Source organism: Mesocricetus auratus, unplaced genomic scaffold (assembly GCF_017639785.1).
Source record: "Mesocricetus auratus isolate SY011 unplaced genomic scaffold, BCM_Maur_2.0 Super-Scaffold_100707, whole genome shotgun sequence".
In the NCBI taxonomy this organism is placed as follows: domain Eukaryota; kingdom Metazoa; phylum Chordata; class Mammalia; order Rodentia; family Cricetidae; genus Mesocricetus; species Mesocricetus auratus.
The window spans coordinates 2,911,471-2,921,442 of NW_024429269.1; the positions used below are offsets into that span (position 1 = coordinate 2,911,471).

The 9,972-nt window shown below is 39.8% G+C and overlaps 1 pseudogene; it reads left to right on the forward strand.

Annotated features, from left to right (window-relative positions):
• The first annotated feature begins 8,925 nt into the window (after positions 1-8,925).
• On the forward strand, positions 8,926-9,765 carry LOC101837971 (annotated as a pseudogene).
• Positions 9,766-9,972: the final 207 nt, after the last annotated feature.

Genomic DNA, 9,972 nt, shown 5'->3' on the forward strand with positions numbered 1-9,972 from the left:
ATTACACATCCTCTAGTGAGATTACCCAGGAGAAAGGGATTGAGCAGATTTTCCATCTCCAGCCCATTTCAACCAGAGCTATGCTCAAGGTCAAATAACTTTAAAAGCCTACAGACAGGATTGGATTCAAAGAATTGATTTTATTGGCACTCCCACAAAAAAAATAAAACGAAAGCTATTTATTATCCTGTGACATTGCACCTAGTTCTCACCAGGCTGAGAAACCAGACCTTTTCTCTCTTCCTGTTTTCTTGCTGTAAAAGTGTTTATGTCATGGAAGGGGGTCAGAATAGAAAGGTAACTCTTAGAAAGTCAAGGAGACATTGTCCTCTCCCTGAGAGGGAGAGATTTTGTTTCACAGTATAACGCTCTGAGCTCTGACAGTCGTATTGTGTGTGGAGCCTGTTGTCCTCTGTCCCCTCTGGGAGCATGCAGAAAAACTCAGCCTTATCTGTGGATGAGCAGGCTCTTCTCAGGGGGTTGTGGGAGCAACTTCTCTCCTGGGTATTTGGGGGACAAGTAGAGGTGGGAGTAAGGAAATGAATGAAGAATGGATTTTAAAATCTTTAGAGAAATCTTCCAAGTAGTGGACAAATTACTTGGCGCAAAAGCTTGAACATGAACAAACCCAAGGGCATAAATGTGTCATTTACCCTGTGAACAGTCCTGAGGGCCAAGGATTATTGTTCCCACTTACTGATGTGTCTCATGGGCTTCTAAGAGGCCACATGACTTGAAGTTGTAATAAAACATGAAGCCTGGGTTAGAGCCCAAACTTGTCTGCCTCCTAAAGAACTGTCCCTTTCCCCAAAGTCACATGGACATATAAAAGGTATGGGTCACCTGGCTCGGGAGAAGAAAAGCAGAAAGTCAGGAGATGGGGAGTACTGCGATTTGGACATCATTTTATTCCCAAATTTGAGCATCCCGCAAGGGTCCACTGGAATTAAAGGTTTGGTCCACAAGGTGGAGTTATTAGTAGATAATGTAAAATTGCCACAACTGGTCTCATGTGAAACAGGTCTTTTGAATAACTCTAGAAACACTAATGGAAAATGAATCCATAGCTCAAAACCTTCTAACAAAGAAATCTCCAGGTCCAAATGTTAAGTTAGAAAAAAATGCCAAAACCTGTTTAATAAATTTATCAATTTTTCTACAAATTCTTCCAATAAATAGAAAGGGAAATCTTCCCTCATTTGTTTTCTTACATTGTCATTTCTAATTAAGATAGTACAAAATAAGAAAATGACAAACCAGATGGGCATTGGGGGCGCACGCCTTTAATCCCAGCACTCAGGAGGCAGAGGCAGGCGGATCTCTGTGAGTTCGAGGCCAGCCTGGTCTGCAGAAAGAGTTCCAGGACAGCCTCCAAAACAATACAGAGAAACCCTGACTCAAAAAAACTGAAAAAAAAAGAAAAAGAAAATTACAAAGCAGTATCTATATGAAGTACAGGTTCAAAATCCCTACCGAAGTATTCACAAGAGGAGCCTGGTCTGACATAATCCCAGCACTTGAAAGATTAAGACAAAAGGGCCTTATGATTGGGACTGGCAGAGACTACATGGTGAGCTCAAGGCTAGGCTGGCTAGACTCTGCTTCCAAAAAAGAAGAAAGGAAAAAGAAAGAAAAAGAGAAGAAGAAAGAGAGTTTATCAATATAAAGGAAAATCAGACATTGTGATATTGTGGTCTTTTCAGGGCTGATCCAAGGCTGGCCTAATATTCAAAGCTAAATCAATGTGAGTCATCCTAATTAACAGACTGGTGAAGAAAATCTACATGATCAAGTCAATTTAGAAAAGGCATTTGACTAAATACAGCATCCACTCACAATTTTAAAAGTGCTCGGAAAAATAGGAATGAGGAGTGGCTTCCTCAATTAGCTAAAGATCTATCTACAGAAGAGAAAGCCCAAAGCAAACATTATCCTTAATGATAAAAACATGCCTTTAAACTTAATGGTAAATGTTGTTACCCTAGGGTCTGGGAAAAGACCAGAATGTCTACTCTCTCCACTTTATTCAGAATGGTTCTAGAAACTCTATCCAATGCATTAGGATAAGAAAAGGAAATAAGTCATACAGACCAGAATGGGAGAGGTAAAGTGATCTCTTTACAGATGGCATAGTTGTCTATACTCCAGAACACAAAGAGTATGTTTGAACAAATGAAGAAGCAATAAGTGAGTTTGACCGGGTCATAAGTCACACCATAAACATATAAACTGCACTTTTACACCATAGAAATGCACACATGAACATTGAAATTGAACATGCAATACTACTTACAGTCACTCAAAAGTGAATTTCTGGGGCTGGAGTGATGGCTCAGTGGTCAAGCGTGCTTGCTGCTCTTTCAGAGGTCTTGAGTTTGGTTCCCAGTAGTCATGTGGCATCAGCTCACACAAATCCACACGTACACAGACATAAAATAATCATTGAACAATGAAAGATTATAGTCCAATATAATGCCTGGAAATGCACTGAAGTTTTCAGAACGCTGATAAGAGAAATGCAGGTGTAAATAAAATGAAATGTAAGCCATGTTCATGCACTGGGGCAACAATAAAATGATCAGTTCTCCGTAAATTATTGTATGTAATCTCCACAAAATTCCAGCAAGACATCTCACAGACACCAACAGTATTAGAAAACCTATATGGAAAAGCAGAGGAACAGCAATGGGCAAAGCCATGTTGGAAAACAAAAGTAAATTGGGAAGGAATTAGACTGTTATGTAGTTACACTGATGAATGCTGTGCAGTACTTTGTGAATGATCGACACACAGAACAAGCAACTTAGAAACAAGCGAGGGCTGCTGGATCAGGCTGCAATCCTAGCACTAGAGAGGCAGAAGCAGGAGGATTGCTGTAAGACTGAGGCCAGCTTGGTCTATAGAGTGAGCGTCTGCCTCAAAAATTCAAAATCAGCCAGCCAAGCAAACATTAGAAGCAAACCCATATAAATATGCACAATTGATTTTTAACAAAACTGTGAGTGAAATATGGTGGACATAGACAGCATTTTCAGCATATGAGGTTGGAGTTATTGATACCCATAGGTTTAAAAACCGAGCCTTGGCCTTGTAGCTTTTGCAAAATGTAGCCTCAAAGGATCACAAACTTTGTGTAAGCCAGAATTCATAAGACTCTTCAGAAACCTGGGGAAAAGTTCAGACTCTAGACAGTGAACTCTTGAATAGACACTGGAACTTATAAAATAAAAATTATGAGTCAAGTTAAAAAATGTTTGCTCTGTCAAAGACCCCATTGAAAGGAAAAATAGATTGGGGGATTATGCCTGTAAGCAAACTGTCAAAGGGCCAATCTAAAATACACAGATAGCAAGCTATAGAAAAGTATACAATACCCAAGTAATCCAACAGTTCATGGGCAAAAGACATTCAAATAAACATATATCTATGTATGTGCATATATATGTGTATACATGTACATAAATGTATATATATACATAAATATACATGTACACATATTTATACACTGTACATTGTATGTGGCTATTTACATGTTTATGTACATATTTATATGTATGTTTATATTATACACATACACATTTATAGGCATACATATTCATATGTGCACATATTTATATACATATGTCAATGTATATATTTATAATACATCGAAATTAAAAAGATAACCAAAATTATAAGCCACTAGGGAAATGTTAAATAAAATCCCAATGAGATTATCATCATGCACTTATTAGAATTACTAAAAAAATTAAAATGATTATTACGACTGGAGAGATGGCACAGTGGTTAAGAACACTTGCTACCAGGCTTAGGTTCCCAGCATCCACATGACAGCTCAGAACCCCCTGTAACTCCAGATTTAGGGCATTTGACAGCCTCTTCTGGCCTCTGCAGGCACTGCATCCATGAGATGCATAGGCTCATATGCAGGCAAATGCCATGCACATAAAATAAATAACTTTTGAGAAATAGTTACAATAGGTTTTACAATTTGAATATGACATGTCCACCAGTTTCATGTGCTGAAGACTTAGCCCCCAGCTAGTGGTGCTATTTGGGGAGGTGATAGGCCTCTCTTCCTTCCCTTCCACACCCCTCCCGTCCCACCCTCTCCTTGTCCTTCCTGGCTGCCATGAGTTGAGCAGCCTCTGCTACACATTTCCATTGCCATGATAATTCTGCCTCAGACCCACAGCAATGGAACCAGATGACCTTGGACTGAAACCAGGAGCCCAAATAATAAATCATTTATTTCGGGTGTTTGTCACAGCCATAAAAACAGACCAGCACACCAAATGCTAGCAACAGTACACAGAAGCTGGATCACTTGAACAATACTGTTGGGAGTAGAGACCAGCACAGCTTACTTTAGAAGATAGTGTGTTAGTTTCTGAAAGCACTAAATGTTCAGTCACCCCAGAGTAGTTATCTAAGGGAAATAAAAATGTGTGTTGATGGGGGGTGTACTTCTGTATGCTGTGAATATGTTTCTCTTATTGGTTGATGAATAAAACACTGATTAGTCAGTAGCCAGACAGCATGTATAGGTGGGGCTACCAGACGAGGAGAATTCTGTGGAGAGGACACAGAAAGTGAGTCACCAGATAAACACCATGTAGCAGCCAAAGAAGAACATACTGGATGGAGCATTACAGGTAAGTCACAGCCTCACAGTTTAATAGAAATTGGTTAATAATTTAGAGAGAGCTATCCAATAAGAAGCCTGAGCCATTGGCCAAACAGTTTATAGTTAATATAAGCCTCTGTGTATTTATTTGGGACTAAAGGACTACAGGACCTGGCAAGACAGAAACTTCCATTATCAGTGTGTTCTTGTAAAATTCTACCTAAGAATCTCTAGAACTGCCTTATTTGTAATAGCACAGACCTTTAAATGTCTCAGACTATCTATCAGCAGGCAAATGGTTAAACATGGTCTGGCACACCCATGCAAACCAGTAAATACTACTCAGAAATGAAAACGGCACATTTTAATAACTGTTGTCATGCTAGCCCACTTATACAATGTTCTCAAAATGACAAAAGTATATAAGTGGGGATAAGATAAGTGAGAACCAGGTTGGCTCATAAAGGATATTTGTGGGGCTCCTGAGGTGGTTCAGTGTGTTAAGGCTTGAAAACTCGAATGCAGTCCTCAATAGCCACTGGTGGGAGGAGAAAGCAGACTTCTACAAGTTGTCCTCTGACCTCCTCATGTCATGTGTGACACACATGTACCCACACATGTACACACAAAAACAGATGAACATATGTAAACTCTTAAAGAAATCTTTAAGATGTATGATGCATGACATTCTCAAAAAATTAATAAAAGTATTTTCTTAATTGTTTTTTTTTCTTTTTGAGACAGGATCCTTCTATGTAGCTCTGGCTGTCCTGGACCTCATTCTGTAGAGGGATCTACCTGCCCCTGTCTCCTGAGTGCTGGTATTAAAGGCTTGCACCAAACCAAGCCTGTTAAAATATATTGTTAAAACACAGCTCTTTATATAATGACTGGGTGAGGTAAAGTGCTTGCCACACAAGGGTGAAATCCTGAGTTTGGAACCCTTCTGGTCTCTAAGGGCACCAGACATGCACATGACAAACAAACATCCATGCAGACACTAACACATACACGTAATAGAAAGAGAGACAGAGAAACAGAGACAGAGACAGACTCTTATAGGACTAGAAATGACCTGTGCCCTGACTATATCAATGATCTATCCTGGTTGTTATATTGTAATATAGTTTTATACCGGGAACATGGTATTTATCTGTATCATTTACAATCGCCTATGAATCTAACATTACATCAAAATGAGAAGAAAAATGCAGTGGAAATGCATAATACAAGAAAACAAGTCAATGATTAGAACTACGTAAAAATACAGGCAAAGACCACAAAGGAAAGTATCTATATTTTGAGTTGAATCATAGGACAGCATTGTGCTAAATGAGTCAATACTTCTTGCTATTACATGCAAACACTGGCTTTTAGTCCTTATTGGGAGGACAGCAAAAATGACACCCAAGATAATCTTTTCATCAATGAGTCATTTAAAGCCTCAGCCCCCACTTCTCCCTAAGCTCTATGACACCTCTCCCCTTCCGCCTCACCCCATTGTTAAATGAGGTTTAAAATGGCAAGATGGCTCCAATCTACAAATTCTCCAAAAGCCAATTCCATATGTGGTTTTCATGCAGTTTCCATTTCATGTCATCAATTTACAGGGTTTTATTGGCCAAGACTGACCAGAGTAAGGAATTATTCAGCTATGGTTTTAGGCTGTTATGTTTCTCTCATACTTATACATTAAAATCACATCCTCCAGTACCTTCTTTAGAATCTTTACAACAGTAAGTAATATAAAATGATGTCCTGGGAATGTCTACTAATCTAACAGGACCAGAGTCTACTTAAGAAAAGACTAAGACAAACATGCAAAGGAAACCATATAAGGAAACAAGGGGATGAAGGTCACCCACAAGCCAAGGTTTCAAGGAGGATCCAGCTCTACTGACACCATGACTTGGGTTCCTAAAGTCTAAAATATGGAGAAAACAAATGGTTGCCATCTAAGCCACCCACATTGTGGTACTTTACTATGGTGTCCCTAACAAACTAACACAGCACCTTGAGTCTGCCAAGTATAAAGTCTTCAGGTTAGACTGTTGGTGACTAGAACAAAAGGTATCATAGGAACCTAATATGGGACATAAACTGAGAATCCAGCCACACTGGGTTACAAACCAGTGCCCGCCAGACCCTCGTTTTCTGCCTTGGGAACTGACTTCTGCTTCTGAACCTTAGGTTATTCCAGTATTAGAGGAAGACTCTGCCCCTCAGGGTGAGCTAAGGCTCGCACAGGGCAGGAGTAAATGAGATGAAGTTCATAACAAAATTAATATGCACAAAGTAGGATGGATTTTAGCTTCCTTTACCTTACCATAATTATTGTATACTCCAAGGTAGATTGATATCCTTTTCATTTGTAGAGTCCTGAGTACTCTTACATATCTTCACATTTTTATCTTTTTAATTTTATTTGTGGATATTGTGTGTGCCTGCTTGTCTGTATATGCACCATGTGCATGCAGTACCTTCAGAGGCCAGCAGGGTCATAAGATCTCCTAGAACTAAGGGTCATCTGCCTTTTTTTTCTAACTATGAAGTTGCAAGTTACCAGTGTGGAAGAAGGCCACCCCATTATAGACAAGAATTTCTATCTTTGGATGAAGAAAGAGGAAGGAAGAAAAGAGAGTGCAACAAATACCAGAAGCTACAAAGAGCTGTGCAAGTGTTTGTATTTGACCTAGTAATTCCTCTTTGGGGAAGAAGCTCCAAGGAAATCTAAATGGAGAAAACTGATTTTTACAGAGAGCTTCACAATGGTTTCACACAGAGAACAAGTCAAACACTGCCCTGCACATGTGCCATCCCTGCCCTCCAAAACTAGGGACACGGCAAAGGACTGAGAATAAATCAGTGCACTGGATGTCTTTCTTAGAAATGTCCTATTACTGTAAAGAGACACCATAATCATGGCAACTCTTACAAAGGAAAGCATTTTATTAGAGCTTGCATACAGGTTCAGAGATTTAGTCCATTACCATTATGACAGGAAGCATGACAGTATGCCGACATGGTGCTGGAGAAGTAGTCTGAGAACTTAACACCCGGATCCAAAGGCATCAGGAAGAGAGAGACTCCGCGGGCGTGGCTTGAGTATTTGAAATCTCAAAGCCTACCCCTGGTGACATACTTCCTCCAACAAGGCTATACCTCCTAATACTGCTACTCCCTGGTTGACCAAGCATTCCAATTTATGAGTCTATTCAGGCTATTTTTAGTCAAACAATCATATTCTACTCCCTGGCTCCTATAGACTTGTAGCCCTATCATAATGCAAAAATGCTTTCAGTCCAACTTCAAAAGTCCCTGTAGTCTATAACAGTCTCAACACTGTTTAAAAGTCCAACCATCAAAGGCTCTTATGAGACTCATGACAATCTCTTAACTGTAATGCCCCATGTAAAATGAAAATAAAAAAGCAGATCACACACTTCCAACATATAGTGCTATAGGATATTCATTACCATTCCAAGGGGGAGGAAAAGGAGCATAGTGAGGAAATACTGGACCAAAGCAAGACCAAAACCCAGCTGGGCAAACTCCAAACACTGCATCTTCATGTTTGATATCAAAGCATTCTTCAGATTTCCAACTCCTTGACTGCCACACACTTCCCTCTCTTGGGCTGGTTCCACACCCTGTTAGCAGCTCTCTGGCATCTCTAACATCTTGGGGTCTCCAAGGCAATCCAGGCTTCACCTTCACACCTTCATGCAATGGTCTCTCTGGGTCTCCATGCAGGGATAAACTACCACATAGGACCTCTTCAAAGCTACAAATAATGTCAACACATGGAAATGTGTTTGAAATAATGACAAGTATAGAAGCCAGACCCATCATAGTGACTGCATCTATCCAAATATTGCCATCTTTTCCTGTTTATGCTTTCAGGGTTCTGTTCTTTTATTATGTTTCCCCCTCTTTCCCTCCCTCCCTCCAACCCCTCCCTGTGCATGTGCATATTTGTAGGTGCCCACCGAGAAGAGAATAGGATCCCATGAATCTGGAGTTAAAGTTCTGAACTATGCAATATACATGCTGGAAATCATACTTGGGTCCTCTAGAAGAGCAGTAGGCACTCTTAACCACTGAGCCATCTCTTCAGTCATGATCCACAAAATCTAAAATTCTAGATGAAGTATCTCCCCCCTCAAAGCAACAAAACAAAACAAAAACAAAACAAAATCTGAAAAGAACACATTTACATAGAATGGCTGAGTTAAGAGTAAGAACTTGATTTCTCCCATGAGTTCTACTTCTGCTCATTTGGCTCTCTCAACAGCACCATGGCGGTCAGCAAGACTAAGCGCCTGAGGAAAGGCGGCGAGAAGGGAGCCAACAAGAAAGTGGGTGATCCATTTTCTAAGAAAGACTGGTATGATGTGAAAGTCCCTGCAGTATTCAATATTGGAAACATTGGGAAAACACTGGTCACAAGGACTCAAGGAACCAAAATTGCATCTGATGGCCTCTAGGGTCGTGTGTTTGAAGTGAACCTTGTTGATCTACAGAATGATGAAGTTGAATTTAGAAAATTCAAGCTAATTACTGAGGATGTTCAGGGCAAAAACTGTCTGACTAACTTCCGTGGCATGGATCTTACCTGGGACAAAATGTGTTCCATGATCAAAAAGTGGCAGACCATGATTGAAATGCATGTTGATGTCAAGACAACTGATGGTTATTTGCTATGTCTGCTCTGTGTTAGTTTCACTAAAAAACACAAAACCATATCCACAAGACCTATGCACAGCACCAGCAAGTTTGCCAGATCCGCAAGAAGATGATGGAAATCATGACCCAAGAAGTGAAGACAAATGACTTGAAAGAAGTGGTTAATAAATTGATTCCAGACAGCATTGGGAAAGACATAGAAAAGGCTTGCCAGTCCATTTATCCTCTTTATGATGTCTTCGTTAGAAAAGTAAAAATGCTGAAGAAACCCAAGTTTTAACTGGGAAAACTCATGGAGCTCCATGGTGAAGGAGGTAGTTCTGGAAAAATTACTGGTGATGAGACAGGTGCTAAAGTTGAACGAGCTGACAGATATGAACCACCAGTCCAAGAATCTGTTTAAAATCCAGATTTTTAATAGTGACAAATAAAAAGTCTTATTTGTGAAAAAAGAAAAAGAGTAAGAACTTTTCTAAATTTGTTCCTTATTCAGAAAGAATTAACCATGAGAACCTGAGCTCTGAATCTAAATTCTCTTGGCTTGGGTCACAGCCAAGTTTTCCAAGATAACTTGGATCCATATCTTCACATGTAAATTGAGGACACCCATCAAGCTGATGGATTTGGTGTGTAAAACAGTAGGGAATGTACTTGGCACC